The sequence below is a fragment of the Hemitrygon akajei genome, chromosome 19, assembly GCF_048418815.1.
Source record: "Hemitrygon akajei chromosome 19, sHemAka1.3, whole genome shotgun sequence".
NCBI classification, from domain to species: Eukaryota; Metazoa; Chordata; class Chondrichthyes; order Myliobatiformes; family Dasyatidae; genus Hemitrygon; species Hemitrygon akajei.
This window is the reverse complement of record NC_133142.1, coordinates 28118223-28141329: the sequence shown is the minus strand read 5'-3', so window position 1 is coordinate 28141329 and position 23107 is coordinate 28118223. Positions and strand designations below refer to the sequence as shown.

The window sequence follows — 23107 nt, the reverse complement described above, 5'->3', positions numbered from 1 at the left end:
CAAGATGGAGCTGGTTGAGTTTGCAACTTTCTGCATCTTTTCCCAATTCTGTGCAGTGTCCCCCCCAATACCAGAGAGTGATCCAACCAGGAGACAACATTGCAGTCTGTATTGGTCAGCAGGAAATGGATGGTCATAGAGCTGGGTGGAGGGGTGGGATGTTGCTGCATTATAGGGAGTGGTAACAATCATGTTCATTACTGAAAGAGGAACGCCCCATTTAACAAATTAACTATGACAGAAATAGTAAGATTTCTGCTCATTATCATGCTGATTAGAGTGTTCCAGTATTCCCAATACTTTTAAAGATAGAGAAAGCAAATGGACTTTATGGGAAGAAATCAAAGATGATGACATTAACATAATAGACTTGCTTTTAACAGACGATAATGTTTTGTGTAAAAATTAACTTAAATGCAAAGGCACCCTCTACTGTGGAGAGCTGGAATTACAATACATATAGCTTTATTGCATTACTGAACACAATTAGTATTTTAAATCTCTGCAAAAATAACCAGGATGCTTTTGGTAAACAATAATTTCAATTGACTTTTTTTCACAACACTCATAAAGAGTTTTATCAATGTATTTTATTAGAGTAACTGCCTTCAGACCATTACAGTTGTGTTGAAGTTAAAGCAACAAAGATTTCACCCTCCGGAAAGGGAGTAGCATACAACTGGAATATGCATTGTCGATTTGGACATACTTTTCCGAATCACTGTGGTCAGAAATGTATGCTACAGGTACCCAGAGTTCTCACACTACTGAACCCCTGATCTTTGCCTTTGCACTAGCCTGACCATGGAATTACCATGATCTCCCAATCAGACTCATTTCATGTACGCTCATTAAACTTAACCTCATTCAAAGCTATATGGCCCATGGCTACAGCTGGATATTGCACACAGCAGAAGTCAATGACTATGGTGATCTCAGATGTTAAAAATGACGGTAGTATCTGAACAATGGGCCCAATTCAAATCTATACACATCGTTACAACACGAGACATATTAACACCAATGAGTTCCCAGGGTTCATTCTTTCACATGGACAACTTCCACAATGACATGTTGTACCTAACCTATTGGAAATATATAAAAACTGGATAGAAAATTAATTCATCTGGACTTCTTTCAGAGCTTATCAAAGTTATGGACCAATTAAAGTTCAAAGTAAGTTTATTATTGAAGTATGTATATGTCACCACACACAACCTTGTGAGTCATGTTCTTGTGGGCATTTGCAGAAGAACAAAGAAATACAATAGAATCAATGAAAGACTACATGCAAACAAAGACTGACAAACAACCAATGTTCATAAGAAGATAAAGAGTGCAAATAGAAAAAATTAAAAATAATAAATAGATAGATAGATAGATAGATAGATAGATAGATAGATAGATAGATAGATAGATAGATAGATAGATAGATAGATAGATAGATAGATAAATAAACAGTTAGAGATTTGAAGAGTCCCTGAAGGAGTCCATAGGCTGTGAAATCGGTTCAGTGCTGAGATGAGTGAAGTTATCCATGTTGGTTCAGGAGCCTGATAGTTGAAGAGTAATAACTATTCCTGAACCTGGTAGTGTTGGACCTAAGGCTTCTGTAGCTCTTTACCGAAGAGTGAAGAGTGTAAGAAGAGAACATGGCCTGAACTGTGATGATGGATACTGCTCCCTTGTGACAGTGCTCCTGTTATATGTGCTCAGTGGTGGGGAGGGCTTTTTTTGCAATGGACTGGGCTGTATCCTTCACTTTATGTAGGCTCTTCCATTCTTGGGCATTGGTGTTTTCATACCAGGTTATGATGCAACCAGTCAGGATACTCTACACTCTGTATCTAAGGGAGCTTGTCAAAGTACTAGATGATTTAGGCATGTGTCAAAGTTTATAATTTTAGGCAAAATGGCCAATGGTGACATTTTGCAGACAGCTCACAAAACAACTAGATACTCCAGTAGATGCACTTTTTCAGAATTGTGATCACTGCAGTCTGAAGCCTGTAATTGCCTTTTTAATGATGTTCTTTTGGACTAACTAAATGACCTGGTGCTTTTGTGACCACTTGGGGGATTTGGCAAACTAGACTCTTGCGAGTATAGGTACGGCCAGGGCAGCTGCTGATGGGGACAGATGCTGCATCGAGGCCTGCAAACCTACAGTTGACTCCATTACTCCACACCGATTAAAACACTGATCAAATTTAAAACCATTGAGGACAAGAGTGGAAAGCAGACAGGTGTTCCGCACCGTCTGCCTCTCTTCTCGCTGCTCCATCGCGTGGCAGGTGCAGGAGTCTGGGGTCCCGCGATGCCAGGTTTGGGAGCAGTTGTTGCCCTGCACCCATCGGGCTCCTGGATGAGCTTCACTCGCCTCAACAGCTGTGGGCTCATTTTGCAGCCTCTGCAGTTCATGTTCCATGTACCCTTTTTTTTGGCTTTTTTTAAACCATTTGCACAATTTGATCAAGGGTGTCACAGCTGAGGGCGAGGGAGGAACCAGTGTTCAGTTTACGACTCTGTGAGGTTTACTCGTTTCTGCACTAAACTAACTCTGACTTTCAATCGGCCCTCGCCTCAGCGCTGATCTGGTTCTGTGGCAGTGGACTCACTTTCGGGGACTCTGCGGTTAATGCTCTGCCTGTTATTTGATCACGTTTTTATTGTTTTGCTTGATTTGGGGTTTTTTTTGTGCATTCAGTATTTGACAGTCTTTGTTGCGTGTGTTTATTAAATAAGTTCTATTGCGTTTCTTTTGTATTGTGGCTGCCTGCAAATCAATGAATCTCAAGATTGTATACAGAACACACTTTGATACTTTGAACTTTGAGCTTTGACATGCTGAATCTGTGCAAACTTCTGAGAAAGTAGAGGTACTTTTGTTGTTCTTTGTAATGGCACTTGTTTGCTGGTCCCAGGGCAATTCCTCTAATATGATAACTCTAAGGAATTTAAAGTTACTGACTCACTCCACCTCCAACCTCCTAATCATAAGTGGACCAAGTACCTCCAGTTTCTTCCTCCTGGAGTCATATAGTATCAGACAAACACAGAAGAGAAACAGACCCTTCGGCCCATCTAGTTCATGCTAAAACACTTAAACTTCCTAGTCCCATCGACCTGCACCTGGACCATAGCCCTCCATACCCCTACCATCCACGTATCTATCCAAACTTTGTTTATATGTTGAAATTGAGCTTGAATGCACCACTTGTGCTGGCAGCTCGTTCCACACTCTCATGACCCTCTGAGTGAAGAAGTTTTCCCTCATGTTCCCCTTAAACTTCCCAGCTCTCACACTTAACCCATGACCTCTGGTTGTAGTCCCACCTCTGGTTGTAATAGCAGGAAAAAGCCCGCTCGCATTTACCTTATCTATATCCCTCATAATTTTTTTATACATCTATTAAATCTCCCCTCAGTCTTCTATGTTCTAAGGATTAAGGTCAAACCTATTCAATCTTTCATATTACTCAGATCCTCCGCTCCCAACAAAATCATTGTAAATTTTCTCTGTACTCCTTCAACCTCATTTACATCTTTCCTGTAGGTAGGTGACCAAAACTGCACACAATACTCCAAATTAGACCTCACTAACTTCTTACACAACTTCAACATAATATCCCATTTCCTGTACTCTATACATTGATTTATGAAGGCCAATGTGCCAGCTTTCTTTGCAACCCTATCTACCTATGCCGCCACTTTCAATGAATTGTGGACTTGTATTCCCAGATCCCTTTGTTCTACCACACTTTTCAGTGCCCTACCGTTCACTGTGTAAGACCTACTCTAGATGGTCCTACCGAAGTGCAACTCCTCACACTTTTCTGCATTAAATTCCATCTGCTATTTTTCAGCCCTCTTTTCCAACTGGTCCAGATCCCACTGCAAGCTCTGATAGTCTTCCTAGTTCTCCACCAAACAATAATCAGCTCTTTGGTTTTGCTGATGTTGAGTGAGAGGTTTTTGTTGAAGCACCATTCAACCAGACTTTCATTCTCCTTCTTATAAGCCAATACATAACCACCTTTGACATAGCCAACAGCAGTGGTCTCGTCAGCAAACTTAAATATGGCATTGGAGCTGTACTTAGCCTCATGTCATAGGTATAAAATAAGTAGAGCAGGGCGCAAAGCTCACAGCCTTGTAGTGCACTTGTGCTGGTGGAGATTGTGGAGGAGATGGTCGTCAATCTGAACTGACTGGGGTCTGCAAGTGAGGAAATCAAGAATCCAATTACACAAGGAGCTATTGAGACCTAGGTCTTGGAGCTTATGGATTAGTTTTGAGGGAATGATCATGTTGAATGCTGAGCTGACATTTACAGTCCACTTTACAAATGACATCATTCAAATATCAGCCTTAATATTCCACAAAATGGCAAGCATCCAGGTCTATAAGACACTACGCTCTTAAAGTGTGTCCCAAACATTAAATCCTTCAATGATATTTTTCAACAAATGTTGTCAATATTTTCATTTTTAAGCTGCAAATTCAAACTCTTCCAAATTTCTACTTCATGAGGGCTAAGTCTCATTAATTTGTAAAATGTTAAAGGAAATTATTTCCATGATTAGTAGTTTAATTACTGACTTGGAAAATGCAGCAAAAGTGTAGGTCATGAATCCTAAATGAGTTACTATGGGCAACATCAATTACCGTAGAATTTAATGGAATTCTAAGGATTGGCACTAGAATCACGTGGACTGGCAGTGCCATAAGCTCAGGCTTCCTGTGATAAATGGTCAGTGAACATAGCACAAAAGCACACTCAAAGGAAACAAAAAGATAATTTGCCACTCCAAACTTTCAAGTAAAGCCCTGTGCAAGGCAACAGGAACTTCACCAGGAAGTATCTGCAACATATTGGTGATAGCTGAGCTTAATTATTCTGTGCCATCTGGTGATCCGTGTCTTTTGTGTAAATCTGACAATCCATTGACATGGAATCTAAATATTGCATGAATTGTTCCACCATTATCCACACAGTCAATATTGTTTGTAATACAGGGAATGGAGACGAGCCTACAACCAAAACAGTTGCAAATAAATCGAACTAAGACAATATTCCAGTAGAATAGGAAAATATTTGTCAGAAATGAAACCGGTATTTTATTTTATTCCCTTGTGTATATTTATATAAATGGTAGAAAAGCTGCTCCTCCCTCTCTATCATCCTCAACATGGGTGCCCCCCCAGGCTGTGTACTGATCCCACTGCTGTACATTGCACTCACATATGAGCGCATGGCCAAGGATTTGAGTAACGACATTTTTAAGTTTGCCGATGATACAACAGTGGCGAGGCTCATCACAGCAACGATAAGACGGCCTACAGAGAGGACGTGGAAGAGCTTGAGGCCTGGTGTCAGGCAAATAACCTCTTCCTCAATGGACCTTCTGCAGATGCATCCTATCATGCTGCGTCACTGCATGGTATGGAAACTGCACGTCGGTGGACAAGAAGGCTCTACAATGGGTAGTTAAAACAGCACAACACACCACTAGCAGCAGCTTACCCGTCACCAAGGACATATGTACAGAAATGTGCCAGGAAAAGGCCAGCATGAAGGTTAATGGACTGCTTGTCCCATTTCTATCAGGGCAGAGGCTACGTAGGATCCACACCAGGGCCACCAGTTTCAAAAACAGTTACTTTCCCAAGGAGTAAGGCTAATCAATCCACTAACCCACCCCACCATACCCCCTCCCATCACCATTACTTTACACGTGAAAGTCTGAGGATGTTGGAAATCCAAAGCAACGCACGGACAATGCTGGAGGGATAGAGCAAGCCAGGTAGCATCCATGGAAATGAACAAACAGTTGACTCTTCTTCATGACTGGAAAGGAAGACCAGAAGATATAGAAGCAGAGTAAGCCACTTGGCCCTCAAGTCTGTTCCGCCATTTCGTCATGGCTGATCCATTTCCTTCTCAGCCCCAATCTCCTGCCTTCTCAGCCATATCCCTTCAGGTCCTGACTAATCAAGAATCTATCTCTAATCTGTCTCAATAACACCCAATGACCTGCCTCCACAGCCACCTGTGGCAATGAATTCCACAGATTCACCACTCTCTTGATAAAGAAGTTCTCCTCACCTTCATTCTAAATGGACTTTCCTCTATTCTGAGGCTGTGTCTTCTCGTCTTAGACTCCCCACCATGGGAAACATCCTCTCCACATCTACTGTATCAAGGTCTATCTGTCACGAACCCTGTGGCTTGCCATAGAGATTGGGCTTCTGGGGTTTTTGAGTACTCATATTTACTAATCAATATCTTAACTAGAGTTGTTAAGCCCTTGTATTTTCCATTTAATCTTGTCAAGTTAATTGCAGGTGCCACGTTTCCCCACATTCTACAACTATTTACACATTTGTGGGATCATTGTGTCAGAGACAATGAATTGTCTTGTGGAGTCACTCATCATTTCTCCTCTGAAGCTCTGTTGGTATTCTGATGTCTAACCTCTTGTTTCTATCTCTTCCTGGGAATCCTGCCATTCCTCTGCTCCTGGTTCAAGTCATGAGACTGCCGTCAGCAGCTCTGGGTTGAGTAGGTGCCGGTGACCTCCGAGGCAGAGAAAGCCTGCCATTCCTCTGCACCTGGGTCCAGTCCTCCGAGAGTGCACCATAACACTTTCAACATTCGATAGGTTTCAATGAAATCCACCTCTTTCTTCGGAATCCAGAGTGTTTGATGGTCCAGAGCCATCAAACACTCGTCATGTAATAATTCTTTCAATATCATAATCATTTTCATGAACCCCTTTGAACCCTCTCCAATGCCAGCACATCCTTTCTTACATAAGGTACCCAAAACTGCTCATGGTACTTCAAGTGAGGCCTGACCAGGACCTCTTAAAGCCTCAACAGTACATACTTGCATCCAATCTAGTTTTATTTCAGTGGTGTCCTTTACCAGGCGGTCCCATAAGCCATTGGCTCGGCACAGTGACATTCACAATGACTACAGGATTGACTTTGACGGCACAAAACTATTATGCTGCACTAACAGCTTTTGGGACCGCTTGATAAAGGAAGCCTTTGAAATAAAACTAGAGGAAATGAATTTTAACAAAGCCAAAGGTCTCGCTCTATGTAAGAACTGGAGTTTGATTGTAAACAAGGTGGGAGAAAGAAAATCTGTTTGGATGAGGACTAACTAATCAGGATGGATGAACTACAGGGCTTTAAATACCACTGGACTAGACTTGTCCAGATATCAACCCTGATAAAGATGGCAGAGTTTGTCATCAAAATGTCGTTTATAATCGATACCTGTACCCGATTGGAAGCCTGAGAAGAGTTTATTCGACACTGATACTGATACAGATTTTGAGCCCTTTATGTCAAGAGAGCCTCATCTGAGTTAATTGACCTGGTCAGAGACTTGGGATTGTCAAAGGCAAAAGAAAATGACTTGGTTCAAGACTGCAAGGATGGAATCTGCTGTCACTAGGCAAACATTTCCATAAAGGATTTTGATATTTGACACCGATGTTTCCCAGAATAACTGATGCTAAGATTAAGGAAGGCATTTTTATTGGTCCACAAATCAAACAGATCATCAGTGACAGGCAGTTCGAAGGACTTCTAGTGAGACTGGAGAAAATCACATGGAAGGCATTCAAAGATGTTGTTGAAAGTTTTCCTGGCAACTACAAAGCACCAAACTATGTGCAGCTAGATGACAACATGTTTCAATCATATAAAAACATGAAGTGCAACATGTCATTAAAGATTCATTTTCTGATTTCCCATTCAGACTTCTTCCCTGCAAAACTTGGTGCTGTCAGTGACAAGCATGGCGAAAGGTTTTGCCAGGGCATTGTGGCCATGAAGAAACTGTATCAGGACAACTGGAATCCATCAGTGCTGGCTGAATATTGTTGGACACTTAAACAAGAAGCCTCAGAGACTGAGTACAAATGAAAATAGTCAACAAAACATTTTTAACTTAGCTGAACTATTGCAAAGTGCCAGCACTGTTATGCAATTAAACACATTATATTCAATAAAAAGTTAATTCCTTTTTTCTTCAAGTTCCTGAGACACAAATAGTCTGAAATTATATTTGCATTCAGCTTCAAATGCTATATCAGAACCACAATAGATTTCTGAGGAAACAACACATTTGAAAAAATTTGTTAAGCAGTTTCATGTGTGGCACTTTGTCAAAGGCCTTCTGAAATCCAAGCACACGATATCCACCAATTTTACTTTGTCTATTATGCTTGTTATTTCCTCAATGAATTCCAACATATTTGTCAGACAAGATTTTCCTATAAATAAATCATGCAGACTACAGCCTATTTTATCATATGCCTCCAAGTACCCTGCAACCTCATCATTAACAATCAATTCCAACATCTTCTCAACCACTGAGGTCACAGTTACTGGAATATAATTTCCTTTCTTGTGTTTCTCTCCCTCCTTAAACTGTGGAGTGACATTTGCAATTTTCTGGTCCTCTGGAACCATACCAGAATCAATAGATTCTTGAAAGATCATTACTAATGCCTCCACAATCTCTTCAGCTACCTCTTTCAGAACCTGGAGGTGTAGACCATCTAGTCCAGGTGATTTATCTACCTTCATACTGTTCTGTTTCCCAAGCACTTCTCCCTAGTAATGGCAACTTCACCAACTATGACCCCCTGACACATTCAAACTTCTGGCATACTGCTAGTGTCTTCTACAGTGAAGTCTGATGCACACTACTTATTCAATTAATCCACTATTTCCTTGCCCCCCATTACTACCTCTCCAGCATCATTTTCCAGTGGCCCTATATCTACTCCTGCTTCTCTTTTACACTTTATATATATATCTGAAGAGACTTTTGGTATCCTCTTTAATATTGTTGGCTAGCTCACCTTCGCATTTCAAATTTTCCTTCTTTATGACATTTTTACTTGACTTCTGTTGGTATTCAATAGCTTCCCAATCCTCTAACTTCCCACTAATTTTATTCTATTATATGCCATCTCTTTGACTTATGTTAGCTTTTATTTATCTTGTCAGCTACTGTTGCATCATCTTGCCTTTAGAATATTTCTTCTTTTTTGGAAGGTATCTATCCTGCATCTTCAAATTTGCTCCCAGAAAATCCAGCCACTGCTGCAATGCCATCGTCCCTTCTAGTGTTCCCTTCCAATCAATTTTGGTCAGCTCCTGTCTCATGCCTCTGTAATTTCCTTGACTCCACTGTAATACTGACATACCTGACTTTAGCTTTTCCTTCTCAAATTGCAGGGTGAATTCTGTCATATCATGATCACTGTTTCCTAATGGTTCCTTTTAATTTAAACTTTCTAATCAATTCTGGTTCATTACACAACTCCCAGTCCATTATAGCTGATCCCTAATGGAATCAACCACAAGCTACTCAAAAAAGCCATCTCACAGGCATTCTACAAATTCATCCTCTTGGGATCCAGTACCAACCTAATTTTCCCAATCAATCTGCATATTAAAATCCCCTATAATAATCAAAACATTGCCCTTTTAACATGCATTTTCTATCACCCATTGTAATTTGTAAATCAAATCTTCGCTACTGTTTGGAGACCTGTATGTAATTCCCATCAGCATCTTTTTACCCTTGCACTTTCTTAGCTCAACCCCACAATGATTCTACACCTTACAATTCTTTTTTTTACCACTCCACTCCCTCTGAATACTTGCCTGTCCTTTCAATACAATGTGTATCTTTGGATGTTAAGCTCCCAGCTATAACCTTCTCTCTGCCACAATTCAGTGATGCCCATAATGTCATATGTGCCAATCTGTAACTGTGCTACAAGTTCATCTACCTTATTTCAAATATGTATGCATTCAGATGTAATACTTCAGTCCTGTATTCATCACCTTTGTCGATTTTGTTCTTCTTTTACATTGCATCTCATCCTGCTGACTGCAATTTTGCCCTATCATCAGCCTCTCCTTGCTAGCTGTCTCACTAAACACTGCCTCTGTTTGTAAACCATCTGCCCCATCCTCAGCCCTATCACTCCGATTCCCAACCCACTGCCTAATTAGTTTAAACCTTCCCTAGGAGAGATCCCAGTGGTCCAGAAATCTGAACCACACCCCCCACATCAGTTTCTCAGTCACGCATTCATCTGCCAAATCATCCTATTCTTACCCTCACTGGCATGTGACACAGGCAGCAATCCAGAGATGACTACCCTGGAGGTCCTGCTTTCCAGCTTTTTGCAAGCTCCCTAAAATCTCTCTTCAGGACCTCCTCACCTTTCTTATGTATGTCATTAATGCCAATATGTACTGACTGCTCACCCTCCCTCTTTAGAATGCCATGGACCCAATCCAAGACATCCCTGACCCTGGCACCTGGGAGAAAAGGACCAAAGATAACCATATAACCATTACAGCACAGAAACAGGCATCTCGACCCTTCTAGTCCGTGCTGAATGCTTACTCTCACCTAGTCCCACTGACCTGCACTCAGCCCATAACCCTCCATTCCTTTCCTGTCCATATACCTATCCAATTTTACTTTAAATGACAATATCGAACCTGCCTCTACCACTTCTACTGGAAGCTCGTTCCACACAGCTACCACTCTCTGAGTAAAGAATTTCTCCCTCGTGTTACCCCTAAACTTTTGCTCTTTAACTCTCAACTCATGTCCTCTTGTTTGAATCTCCCCTACTCTCAATGGAAAAAGCCTATCTACGATAATTTAAGAGCAGGGTGGAAGCTGGGGACAAAGTTGATGGAATTGATTAACTCAGCATGGGTGCATGAAACAGCACCAATGCAGTCATCAATGTAATGGTGGAAGAGCATTTCCAGAGAAGGTTTGGAATATGGAGTGTTCTACATAGCCAGTGAAGAGGCAGGCATAGCTGGAGCCCATGTGGATGTCCTTGGAAACCCCTCGAGTCTAGAGAAATTGGGAGGAAGCAAAGGAAAAATTGCTGAGGGTGAGGACCAGTTCTGCCAGTCGGAGGAGGGTGGTGGTGGAGGGGAACTGGTTGGTTCTTTTAATTGAGAAAGAAGCGGAGAGCTTTAAGGCCTTCTTGATGGAGGTTTGAAGCGTATAGGGACTGGACATCTGTGTGAAAAGTCAGGGCCAGGAAATTGAAAGCTACTGAGGAGACGAAAAGCATGAGAAGTGCCATGGACATATGTGGGAAGGGACTGAGCCAAGGGGGATCGAATGGAGTTGAGGTATGAGGACACGAGTTCAGTGGGACAGGAGCAGGCAGAGACAATAGGCTGATCTGAACAGTCAGGTTGGTGGATCTTGAGAAGGAGGTAGTAGCAGGCTGTGCAGAGTAAGGGAGCAATGAGTTTAGTGAGTATGGTGGCAGTGGATGTGAGTTCACTGGGAGTTACTTCATCATTTCCTGTCAGAGTCACCTTATGTACAGACACTCCTGTACCTAGCATCACTTTATGTGCGTACAATCAGTTGATGTATATAAGCTATATTTTATGTACTGTCTTTATATTTCTTGTCTTAACTCTATATTTATGTTATTTATCTTATTGTGTTTTTTGTGCTGCATCCAGAACTAGAGTAACTTTTATTTTATTCCCCTTTACACTTGTGTACTGGAAATGACATTAAATCCTACTGAATTGAAAACCAATCTGTATGAGCTAACAAGCTGAGATCAAAAACAGTAAGTTACAATGAGAAGCAAAATGGCAAACAGCAATGATAGATCTCATCCAAACTGCAACTCACTCGGGCCGGGCTCTCGCCTGCCTCCCTGACCGAATAATCCAAGCAAGCTCCATTCCATGGTGTGGGTCAGGGAAGGAGACAGGTTGAGTTGTTGACTTCAATTGAAGAAATTTAACAGAATGAAATTTCTTCAACAACACTTCTTCCCCAATTTCACTATATCCAAATGATGACTGGTCACTTTTGGATAGGCTGTTTTATAAGCTAAACACATGCTCTTTCATTTATCAGGTACATGTCAGTTCATACCCCAGTATACAATGTTATTTCTCCATAGAGAGTAGCCACAAATGGTATCTTCTTTATTTCAAGAACTGTTCTCCAGATAAATGAATTGATCTGTATAGATGGCATGCAAGCCATTTTTTTTAACCGTACCTCAGATCATGTGAAAACAATAAACCAATAAGAATTCAAAGGCAAACGAGTGAATCTGCAGATGCTGGAAATAAATAAAAACACAAAATGCTGGCAGAACTCAGCAGGCCAGACAGCATCTATGGGAGGAGGTAGTGATGACGTTTCGAGCCGAAACCCTTCATCAGGAGTGAAGTAACATGGGATGGTGGAGAGGGGATAAGAAGTGGTGGGAGGGATGAAATAGAGAGCTGGGAAGTGATAGGCTGGAGGGAAATGGGCTAGGGGGAAGGTGGAGAATTATGGGAAATAAAAGAGAAAGAAAGGTAGGGCTGGGGGGAGATTATAGTGAGGGGGGAAAAAAGAGAGAGAAAGAGAACCAGACTAAAATAACCCTTACCCCCATCCCTATCTATTATTTTAGTCTGGTTCTCTTTTTCCCCCCTCACTATAATCTCCCCCCATCCCCACCTTTCTTTCTCTTTTATTTCCCATAATTCTCCACCTTCCCCCTAGCCCATTTCCCTCCAGCCTATCACTTCCCAGCTCTCTACTTCATCCCTCCCCCCACTTCTTAACCCCTCTCCACCATCCCATGTTACTTCACTCCTGATGAAGGGTTTCGGCCCGAAACATCGTCACTACCTCCTCCCATAGATGCTGCCTGGCCTGCTGAGTTCTGCCAGCATTTTGTGTTTTTAACCAATAAGAATTATTCTGTCACTGTGGAAATAATGTCAATACCGTTTCAAGTCACCAGAGGGTGCTGTCCACTTTCCTTTCTTAGCATTAAAAATATAAAGCTATAAATTGGTCTTGTTTAGGAGCACTCTTTAAGGGAAGTTTCTGAAAATGGGGAATTCTGAAAATAGACAATCTACCTTATTCAAACTGTTGAACTTTGCTTTAAATTGGACTTCCTGCTTGTTCACATGATTCGATTCGGAGCTTCCTTAAGAAGTCGGAAGATGAAGACAAAAGAAATAATCAACAGAGAGGAAGGCCACGGCCCTGAGTTAATAGCACTTTTGCCAAGGGAAACGGGGTGACAGCTCACAATGGATGAATTTCCTCACTGCTTTTTATCACAGTTATAAGGGCAGCAGAGTAGCGTGGCGGTTTGCACAACGCTCAGCGATTCGTGTTCACCTCCTGCCGCCCATGGCCGTGTGAGTTTCCTCCCGGTGCTCAGGTTCCCTCCCACAGTCCAAAGGCGTACAGGTTGGTAGGTTAATTGGCTGTTGTAAATTGTCCCGTGATTAGGCTAGGCTTAAATCCGGGTTGCTGGGCAGCGCAGCTTGAAGGGCTGGAAGAGCCTTCTCCATACGGTATCTCAATAAACAAATAAATAATTTCCCCCATGTGGCACAAACTGCACAAGCTTCCTTATCCTAAGGTAGCACCCTGCACGGCTTATCCTGCGCACGTGCAGAGACTTCTCGGTAAATGGTGGCCAGTGTTGGTAATAAGGCTGAGCAGTCATATTGGATTAAAATGAAGGAGAATGGTGATAGTAAAGGTGGATAGTGCTGCCAGTTCACTGGTGCCTTACAGTGCACCTGAGTTCTATCAAGGTGCAAGTTTCCAGACCGTTCTGTGCAGAGAAGACTCAATGGGCCAAATGGCCTAATAAGATTGCTTTTATGTTTATATTTATTGTGATGGTTGTTTTTCAGTGTATCAACATTTGTGGCAAACTTCAAGACCTCAAACACTCAGATATTGTGGGTTACGGAACTGGAAATGCACTTAATGTATTGAGTGCAGAGTATATGAAAGGAAGTGCAGTCTCGGGCACTGCAGCTACTGATGGGTGCCTAGGGGGTCCCTGTTTGTCACTGGTTGATTAGGGGACTGAGGTAACTAGGATAGTGATTGAACAAGGAGAATATGCCAGCTCCTAGAAATGGGACTTTTAACGTCATGCACAGTGGTAAAGGTCAGAAAATTGATGGAACCTTCAGGATGGTCTTGGCTGGACGTGGTTCACTGGGAGAGATGTAGACCACGAGGAAGTATCATAGAATTATAACATTGTGCTGCACAGAAGATCGAAGGCCGGACGTCAATCAGAAGCCAAGAACTGAGATCTGCGAGTCTGTGAGGCACAGGGGAAGTCAAAGTCCTAATATCTGAGTCTGTGAGCCCTCTGGAAGTAAAGGCCTGGAGGCGGCCTGCCCTAGGGTTGGAAGACTGCCTGTGTGCGTTGCTGGTGGGTGGGTAGGAGAGAGGAAAGGGAGTTATTTTGTTGTTGTTTTGTCGCTCTTGTTCTGTTGTTGTTGAGATGCGTTAGATATTCACTTCGGTTTTTTTTGCTAACCTTGCTGTCCAAACATAGCTGCCACTTGTACAATCACAAACAAATGTAAGTAAACTTCCAACTGACCGTTTGATTAACTTTTGGCTGTAAATGGAAGTCAGTCTTCCGCTCTTAAAATGTAAATGACAGGCAGTAATCAGCTTGAAGTTAAAACAAAGTATTGTCAGCAGAACAGCTTTGCAAACAAGTTCAGCAGATAAAAGACACTGTCCGTGCAGAAGCAGACACTAGCTAACTACACCTGCTTTATTATTGCTCAAGGTGTAGTATAAGACAATGGGCTATTTAATTTGGTTCTTTCAAACAGATAAGCTGACTTCAAGTTGCTTAGTTCAAGGAAGCTTGCAGAACAGGTGGATAATATCACTTAACACATGAATAACTGACGTGTTTGTAGAGAAGGGTTCGTGTACTCAGAAAAGTTAGCTTCAGAGTGTTACTGATGGAAGCAGAGACTGATGTCTTCTAAAATGCTCTTAGACCAGTTGTGTTAAAAGAATATCTGAAGAAATATTATATGTGTGTGCAATCATCCGGGGGGTGGGGTGGGCATCGAAACTGTATAAAAGTAGAGAGCTGTTCAGGCTTATTAGGAATGGGATAAAGAACATCAAGAAGCCATGAAAGGAACATGGGGTGAATGAGAATCCATTCCTCCAGCTTAGGTTTTTGTGACAGATGATTTGTTTGTCTGAAACTTATTGGTATTTCTTTTTAGTTTATACTTTATAGGAATTGTACCGGTATTTTGGAAATCCTTCGAATTTCAGAAATCTTTACTGCATTGTGTTTAAGTAATGCTTTGTACTTAGGAAATAGTATATGTTTTAGAAATGGTTCAGAATATGTGGCGATATATTGTGGACTGCCTGCAGTACGTCCTTTGGTTGGGTTGGTTGTTAATACAAATGACACATTTCACTGTATGTTTCAATGTACATGTGATAAAAGAATGAATGTGAACTTGAATCTGAATCTGAAACTGAAGGGGGCTGAAAGGATTGGATATCGGAGAGTCAACTGGGATCAAGGAGGTCATGTCAATCATCAGAGGATCAGAGGGTAGGATGCAGAATCAGGGGCAAGTGGAGGCAATGGCAGGGGCACAGGGCATGATAAGGTAAATGACAGAAGGTAAATTATCCTATTTACCACAGTGGCAATTTAACCTGTCACTGGGTTTTGCAAGCTTGGTTACCAATAGACTGCCTAACATAGTTCACAAGACAAAGTCTTCAATCACTCTTACAACACTTCAAAAGGAGTTATGCTAAAGGAACATAATAAATTTAAATACGCCATGTTTGATATGGTTTTCCACTTAATGAAATGGAATCTGGGACTGCTGAAGCTAAATATCACTGAATCTCACACAGCTAGGAAGGTAGACTAGAACACCATGGACACCGATATGACTGAGGCCTACGTGTAGGGTGGGGTGAACATAGAAGGAAAATGTCAATATGTAAACATAGTTCAGGAGAACAGATTTTACATAATGTTTTTTTAAAGATTTTATTTAACAGGATAGAAGCAGAATCCAAGAATAGAAATGGACATTGCAGTTCAATTGCCCCTGAGGAGGATGAATTTTCCCATTTCACACAAACATGTGCATCAGCATAGTAGAATAGCGACTAGCGCAAAGCGTTATAGTGCCAGCGATCGGGAGATCAGGATATATCCCCCCGCCGCTGTCTGTAAGGAGCTTGTACATTCTCATTGTCACTGCGTGGGCTTCTCCCGGATGGTCCATTAGGGTCAGTAAGCTGTGGACGTGCTACGTTGGTGCTGGAAGCATGGCAATTCTTGTGGACTGGCCCAAGCACACCTACGGGTTGTGTTGGTCATTGACACAAGTGATGCATTTCACTATATGATTCGATGTTTCAATGTTTTGATGTGCATCTGACAAATAAAACTAAGCTAATCTAAAAGATCTTCAGTCTTTCAATGCTCTCAACAAGTCTTTCATACTCCTTAAATCCCAGTCCACATTCTTCCAGCCTATAGATTTTAATATTGTGTTCATTGACGCTCACTGTAAGGCAACAACTAATAGCATAGATTATACATTTTAGACTACTTACTCATCAGTCATTCCCTGCACTGTGGTTTTGCTAGTTAAACATGACTGGATGATTCAAAGGTATATAGGAGGCAAGGAGATTACACCATATTTGCCAGGTGGGTCTTATTTCTGGCTTTTGAGCTCATTTAAGTGTTTTTGGAGAAGGCAAGAGGACAGCTATAACTAGGAACAGATGCTTCATGAGTCATATTTAGTCCACACGATAGGAATAGGTCAGGGGTACAGTGGGTCCCTGAGAGGAGAATGTAGTCTTGCCAACAATGGTAACTGGTTCAACGAACAGTGGTAGAAAGGGAAGAGAAGCCGCCTTCAGGCTGTCCCTTACCTGCGAATGTCCTTACTTAAAAACTGAAAGGTCACCTCAGCATTTCTCAACTCCCTCAGCTAACACAGAAGATGTCTGGAAATTAATTAATCTAAATATGCATCAATTCTCTAAATAGAGGCAGCAAATCTGAAACAATAACAGAAAACGCAGAAAGTAACATCTGAAGGGGGAGAAACGTTTTGATTATTCAGATCAATTACCTTCCATCAAAAGTGGGCACTGATTGAGATAAAACAAATTTTTAAATGAAAAGAGAGATCAAAGGGGAGATTTCTGATTGGGAAGAAGGCAGGAAATACAAAGTGACAAAAGGAGTGGTAATGCAAGATGAAAGAAAATGAAATTGGGGTACAAAAGGTAAACACGTAAAAGAGGAATTCAAAGTGAATATTGGGCATTTGACATAAAAATGCCAGAAATACTAATTACCTTTATTGTTAAGTCCAAAGGCCTGTACTTACTTGGAAGGTTAATTGAGTTCAAGTGGCTGCAGATTTGCAGTTAAGGAATTACCCCGGTTGAAAAAGCTGAAATGATAAAACCATCAATCAATAGGAAACACAGGAGATTCTGGAGATGCTGGAAATCCGGAGTAACACACATGAAATGCTGGAGGAACTCAGCAGGTCAGGCAGCATCTATGGAGAGGAAAAATAAGTCGATGTTTCGGGCTGTGACCCTTCATCAGAACAAAAAGAGGAAGCTCAGCTTCTCCCGTCTCTGGTTCTGCAGCCACACACAGGCTTTCTCTACACAAGTAATCCTGGTATAGAGCTCCTGAGTTTACTGTAAACTCCATGATTGCATCACTAGATACTAAGTTCATGGTGATAGTGTTGGCCTAGGAATATCCAGTTCCACTCCCCAGCCTCTTTATTGACTCTGTGGGAAAACTTCTGTCTTGTGTTAAAGGTAGAAAGACCAACCACCTTCCCTTCTAATCTCACACAGTGATGACTGGCAACCCTAACAAGGGCAGTCAAGTCAGTGTGGGACTAGAAAATCAAATTGAACAGAAGCCCAGTGGGTGGAGATGACCTGTAAACCAATGATCTAATCTGTATCTGGTCTCCATGCAGAAGATATCACATCAAGATTAACAGATACAGTGTACTAATTTGAAATATATGCAAGTATATCACTGGTTCTAATGATTCACAGTCTTTGGCAATGGTTGGCTAAAATAATTATTTTTAAAATGAACTAAGAGAAAGTAAGTCATAATTCAACAATCACTGTAGTTCGCCAGGCTGGGTACACCAGCGACAGAAGTAACACTGAAACATCCTACAGCAATGGATCCCACAGCTGTAGACGTTACAACAAAGATTAGAATAGAAAAGAGATTATTTTAAATTTTTGTAAGGGTGTGAAATATGTTTTAAAAACTTTTAGATTTGATTTATATATTTCATATACTTTTAAAAAGAGCTAAAAGTGCAATGAAGTACTTTTGTAGAGCAGTCACTGTTGGAATGCAGAAAACTTAGCCAATTTATGTCCAGCAAGATCAGCTTTTATATATTTGTTGAGGATTATGTATTGATTGGTCACTTGGAGTTATTAATGCCAGTGGACCTCGGAATCTCTGTTTAACGTCGATTATAATGTTACTTCTGCCAGTGCTGCGCTGGTGCTCAAATCTCTGTGTGGAATAGACTGCAGAACCCTCAGAGAAATGAATGTGCTCTGGTTCTTTTCATTGATAAAGTTCTAGAACAATAAATGTGTACCACTATAATGCCAGCATTTTACCCTATGAATACAGAGCACGTCAGTCTAGTTCAGGTGAAGATTACAACCTGAGAAATGGTTGCTCTTATTAAAGCTATTTGACCTTACAGCTCATCAATGATAAATTAAAAATCACATTGAAAATAGCAAGTATAATTTCTAAAATTTAATTTAATGATTTATGTTCCTCCCTTTAGCAATTTGGTTATGTAGATTAATTCTTGCCGCATTATATTTCAATTAAAAGATTTTGCATCACAGAAAAAGATATATAAATCCATAAAAATTTAAAGAGATAAAATGAATTAATTTAGAGGCATCGAGAACTGACATATTCCTGCAGGCCATAGGTTTTTCAGTCTCTGAGGCTGAAGTGATAGCATCCTTCAGGAGAGTGAACCACAGAAAGCACCTGGCCCAGAAGGGGTAGCTGGCCGAGCAAGTACTGATCAAATGGCTGGAGTGTCAGCTAAAATCTTGAACCTCTCCCTTTGGCAGTCTCAGGTACCCACCTGTTTCAAGCAGGCTTCAATTATACCAGTGCCTAAGAAAACATGGTAACCTGCCTCAACGACTATCGTCCAGTTGCATATACATCCACAGTGATTGAGGGCTTTGTTAGGTTGATGATGAAACAGATCAGCTCCTGCCTGAGAAGTGAGTTGGATCCATTCCAACTTTCCAATCCATTTTAACTACAGTCACAACAGGTCCACAGCAGATGCCACTTCTCTGGCTCATCGCTCAACCCTGGAACACTTGGACAGTGTAGGTGCACGCATCAAGATGCTCTTTATCCATTACAGCTCAGCTTTCAATACTATCGTCCCCTCAAAACGAATCAGTACGCTTCAAATCCTGGTCCTCAATACCTCCTTGTGCAATTGGATGCTCAGTTTCCTCACTTGCAGACCCCAGTCAGTTTGGATTGGCCAAGACATCTCGTCCATAATCTCCATCAGCACAAGGCTGTGTGCTTAGCCCCCTGCTCTATTCACTTTACACTTATGACTGTGTGGCTAAGCACAGCTCACATGCCATATTTAAGTTTGCTGATGACACCACTGTCATTGGCCAAATCAAAGGTTGTGATGAATCAGCAAGAGGAGGAAGACTGGAAATCTGGCTGAGTGGTACCACAACAACCACCTCTCACTCAATGTCAACAAGACCAAGGAGCTGATTATCGACTTCAGGGGGAGGAAACCAGAGGTCCATGAGCCAGTCCTCATTGGAGAATCAGAGGTGGAAAGGGTCAGCAACTTTAAATTCCTCAATGTTAGCATTTCAGAGGATCTATCCTGGGCCCAACAAGTAAGTCCAATAACAAAGTATTCACAGGAATGCCTCTACTTCCTTAGGAGTTTGAGAAGATTTGGCATGATATCTAAAACTTTGACAAACTCCTATAGATGTGTAGTGGAGAGTATGTTTACTGGTTGCATCATGGCCTGGTATGTAAACAACAATGCCCTTGAATGGAAAATCGTACAAAAAGTAGTGGTTACAGCTCAGTTCATCACAGGTAAAGCTCTCCCCACCACTGACCACATCTACGTGGGGCACTTCTGCAGGAATGCAGCACCCATCAGCAAGAACCCCCACCACACAGGACACGCTCTCTTCTCGCTGCTGCCATCAGAAAGAAGGTATAGAAGTTTCAGGGCTCACACCACCAGTTTCAGGAACAGTTATTTCCCCTCAACCACCAGGATCTTGAACTGGGGAGGGGGGGTTAACTTCACTCACTCCAACACTAAACTGCTACTAGAGCCTATGGACTCACTTTCAAAGAGTTTCATCTCATGTTCTCAATATTTATTACTTATTATTATTTTCTTTTGTATTAGCAGTTTGTTCTCTTTTGCGCATTGGTTGTCTGCCTGTCCTGTTGGGTGCAGTCTTTTATTTATTCTGCTTTTTTTCTGTTGGATTTACTGTGTATGCCCACAAGAAAAAGATTCTCGGGGTTGCATACGGTGACGTATAGGTATGTACTTTGATAATAAATTTACTTTGAACTTTGAACTTGCATTGTCCAGTCTAACATACTCCAGCTTAAGTAATGTCTCCCCTCTTCCTCTATTGCCCACTCTGGCCTTATACCTCTTCTCTCCTGCCTATTCTCCTTCCCTTGCCCCTTCCCTTTCTCCTACAGTCCTCTCTCCTCTCCTATGATTCCTTCTTCTCCTGCCCTTTACCTTTCTCACCCACTTGGCTTCGCCTATCACCTTCCAGCTAGCCTCCTTCCCCCCTCCCCCCCACCACCGCCTCCCCCAACATTTTTTTATTTTAGCATCTTTCCTTCAGTCCTGAAGAAAGGTTTTGGTCCAAAGCATCGACTCTTTATTCAGTTCCATAGAGGCTGCTGAGCTCCCCAGCAATTTGTGTGTATTGCTTAACATATAAGAACATAAAAAAGGAGCAGGAGTAGGCATCTGGCCTATCGAGCCTGCTCTGCCATTGAATAAGATCATGGCTGATCTGGCCATTCACTCATCTCCACATACTTGCCTTATCCCCATAACCCTTAATTCCCCTACTATACACAAATCTATCCAACCTTGTCTTAAATATATTTACTGAGGTAGCCACCACTGCCTCATTGGGCAGAGAATTCCACAGATACATAACTCTCTGGGAACAGCAGTTCCTCTTCATCTCCATCCTAGATCTACACCCCCCAATCTTGAGGCTATGTGCCCTAGTTCTGGACTCACCTACCAGTGGAAACAACTTTCCTGCATCTATCTTATCTATCCCTTTCATAATGTTACATGTTTCTTTAAGATCTCCTCTCATCCTTCTGAATTCCAGCTAGTCCCAAGCAACTCAATTTCTCCTCATAGTCTAACCCCCTCATCTCTGGAATCAACCTGGTGAACCTCCTCTGCACCATCTCCAAAGCCAGTCTATCCTTCCTCAAGTAAGGAGACCAGGACTGCACACAGTATTTCAGGTGTGGCCTCACCAGTACCCTATACAGTTGCAGCATAATCTTCCCGCTCTTAAATTCAATCCCTCTAGCAATGGAGGCCAACATTCCATTTGCCTTCTTGATAGCCTGCTGCACCTGCAAACCAACCTTGAGTGATTCATGCATAAGCACTCCCAATTCCCTTTGCACAGCAACATGCTGCAATGTTTTATCATTTAAATAATAATCTGTTCTTTCATTTTTCCTTCCAAAGTGGATGACCTCGCATTTACCAACTTTGTGCTCCATCTGCCAGACACTTGCCAACTCAATTAACTTATCTATATCTCTCTGCAGACTCTCCATATCTTCCGCACAATTTGCTTTTCCACTGAATTTAGTATCGTCAGCAAACTTAAATACACTACACTTAGTCCCCTCTTCCAGATCATTAATGTGGGGAGCATTTGATGGCTCTGGGCCTGTACTTGTTGGAATTTAGAAGGATAAGAGGCAATTTCAATAAAACATCCAGCAGTGGGAGAGTCTTGTGAATAAAACCTTCAGAATAGAAGACATCCCTTTAAAATCAGGATGAGGAAGAACTTCTGCTGTCAGAGAGTGGTGAATATGTGGAATTCATTGTCACAAATGGCTGTGGGGGCCACGTAGCTGGGGATATTTAAAGCAAAGTCTGATAGTTTCTTGAATAGTGGATTTGGCCCAGTACATCACGGATAAAGCCCTCCCACCAACTGAGAACATCTATATGAAATGCCGTCTAGGAAAGCAGCATCCACCATCAGGGATCCTCACCCAGGCCATGCTCTTTTCTCACTGCTCCCAGCAGGTAGAAGATACCGGTGCCTCAGGACTTGCATCACCAGGTTCAAGGACAGTTACTACAACTCAACCATCAGGCTTTTGAACAAAAGGGGGTAACAACATTCCCTTGCCCATCCATTGAGATGCTCCCACAACCAATGATCTCATTTTATGGACTCTATCTTGCTATTTCATGTTCTCGCTATTTATGGCTATTCATTTCTATTTGCATTTGCACAGTTTGTTGTCTCCAACACTCTACTTGATCTTTAACTGATCCTGTTATAGCGATAATTCTATAGATTTGCTGAGTACGCCTGCAGGAAAATGAATCTCAAGGCTGTATGTGGTGACATATATGTATGTACTCTGATAATAAAAATTACTTTGAACTTTATTAGTAAAGGTCTCAATGGTTATAGGGAGAAAGCAGGGGAATAAGGTTGAGAAGGGTTAATAAATGGAGCTGTAGTGGAGCGTGTATCAAGCTTCAAATTCCTTGGTGTCCACCTTTCCAAGGATCTCACCTGCTCCCTGAACTCCTCCATCCTGATCAAAAAGGTGCAACAGTGCCTTTATTTCCTGTGGAGCATCAAGAAAGCTCACCTCTGTCCCAGGATATTGATGGACTTTTACCGCTGTACCATTGAGAGCATACTCACCAACTGCATCTCAGTGTGGTATGGCAATTGTCCCATATCGGACCGCAAAGCACTCCAGCGTGTGGTGAAAACTGCCCAGCGGATTATCAGCACCCAATTGCCCACCACTGAGAACATCTACCATAAACGCTGCTTGGGTAG

General features: G+C 41.8%; 1 protein-coding gene across 1 annotated transcript in view; it reads right to left on the bottom strand.

Annotated features, from left to right (window-relative positions):
* synpra (synaptoporin a) overlaps nt 1–23107 on the bottom strand; it is a 294470-nt gene that overhangs the window by 193160 nt on the left and 78203 nt on the right. The gene's annotated exons all lie outside the window — the stretch shown is intronic.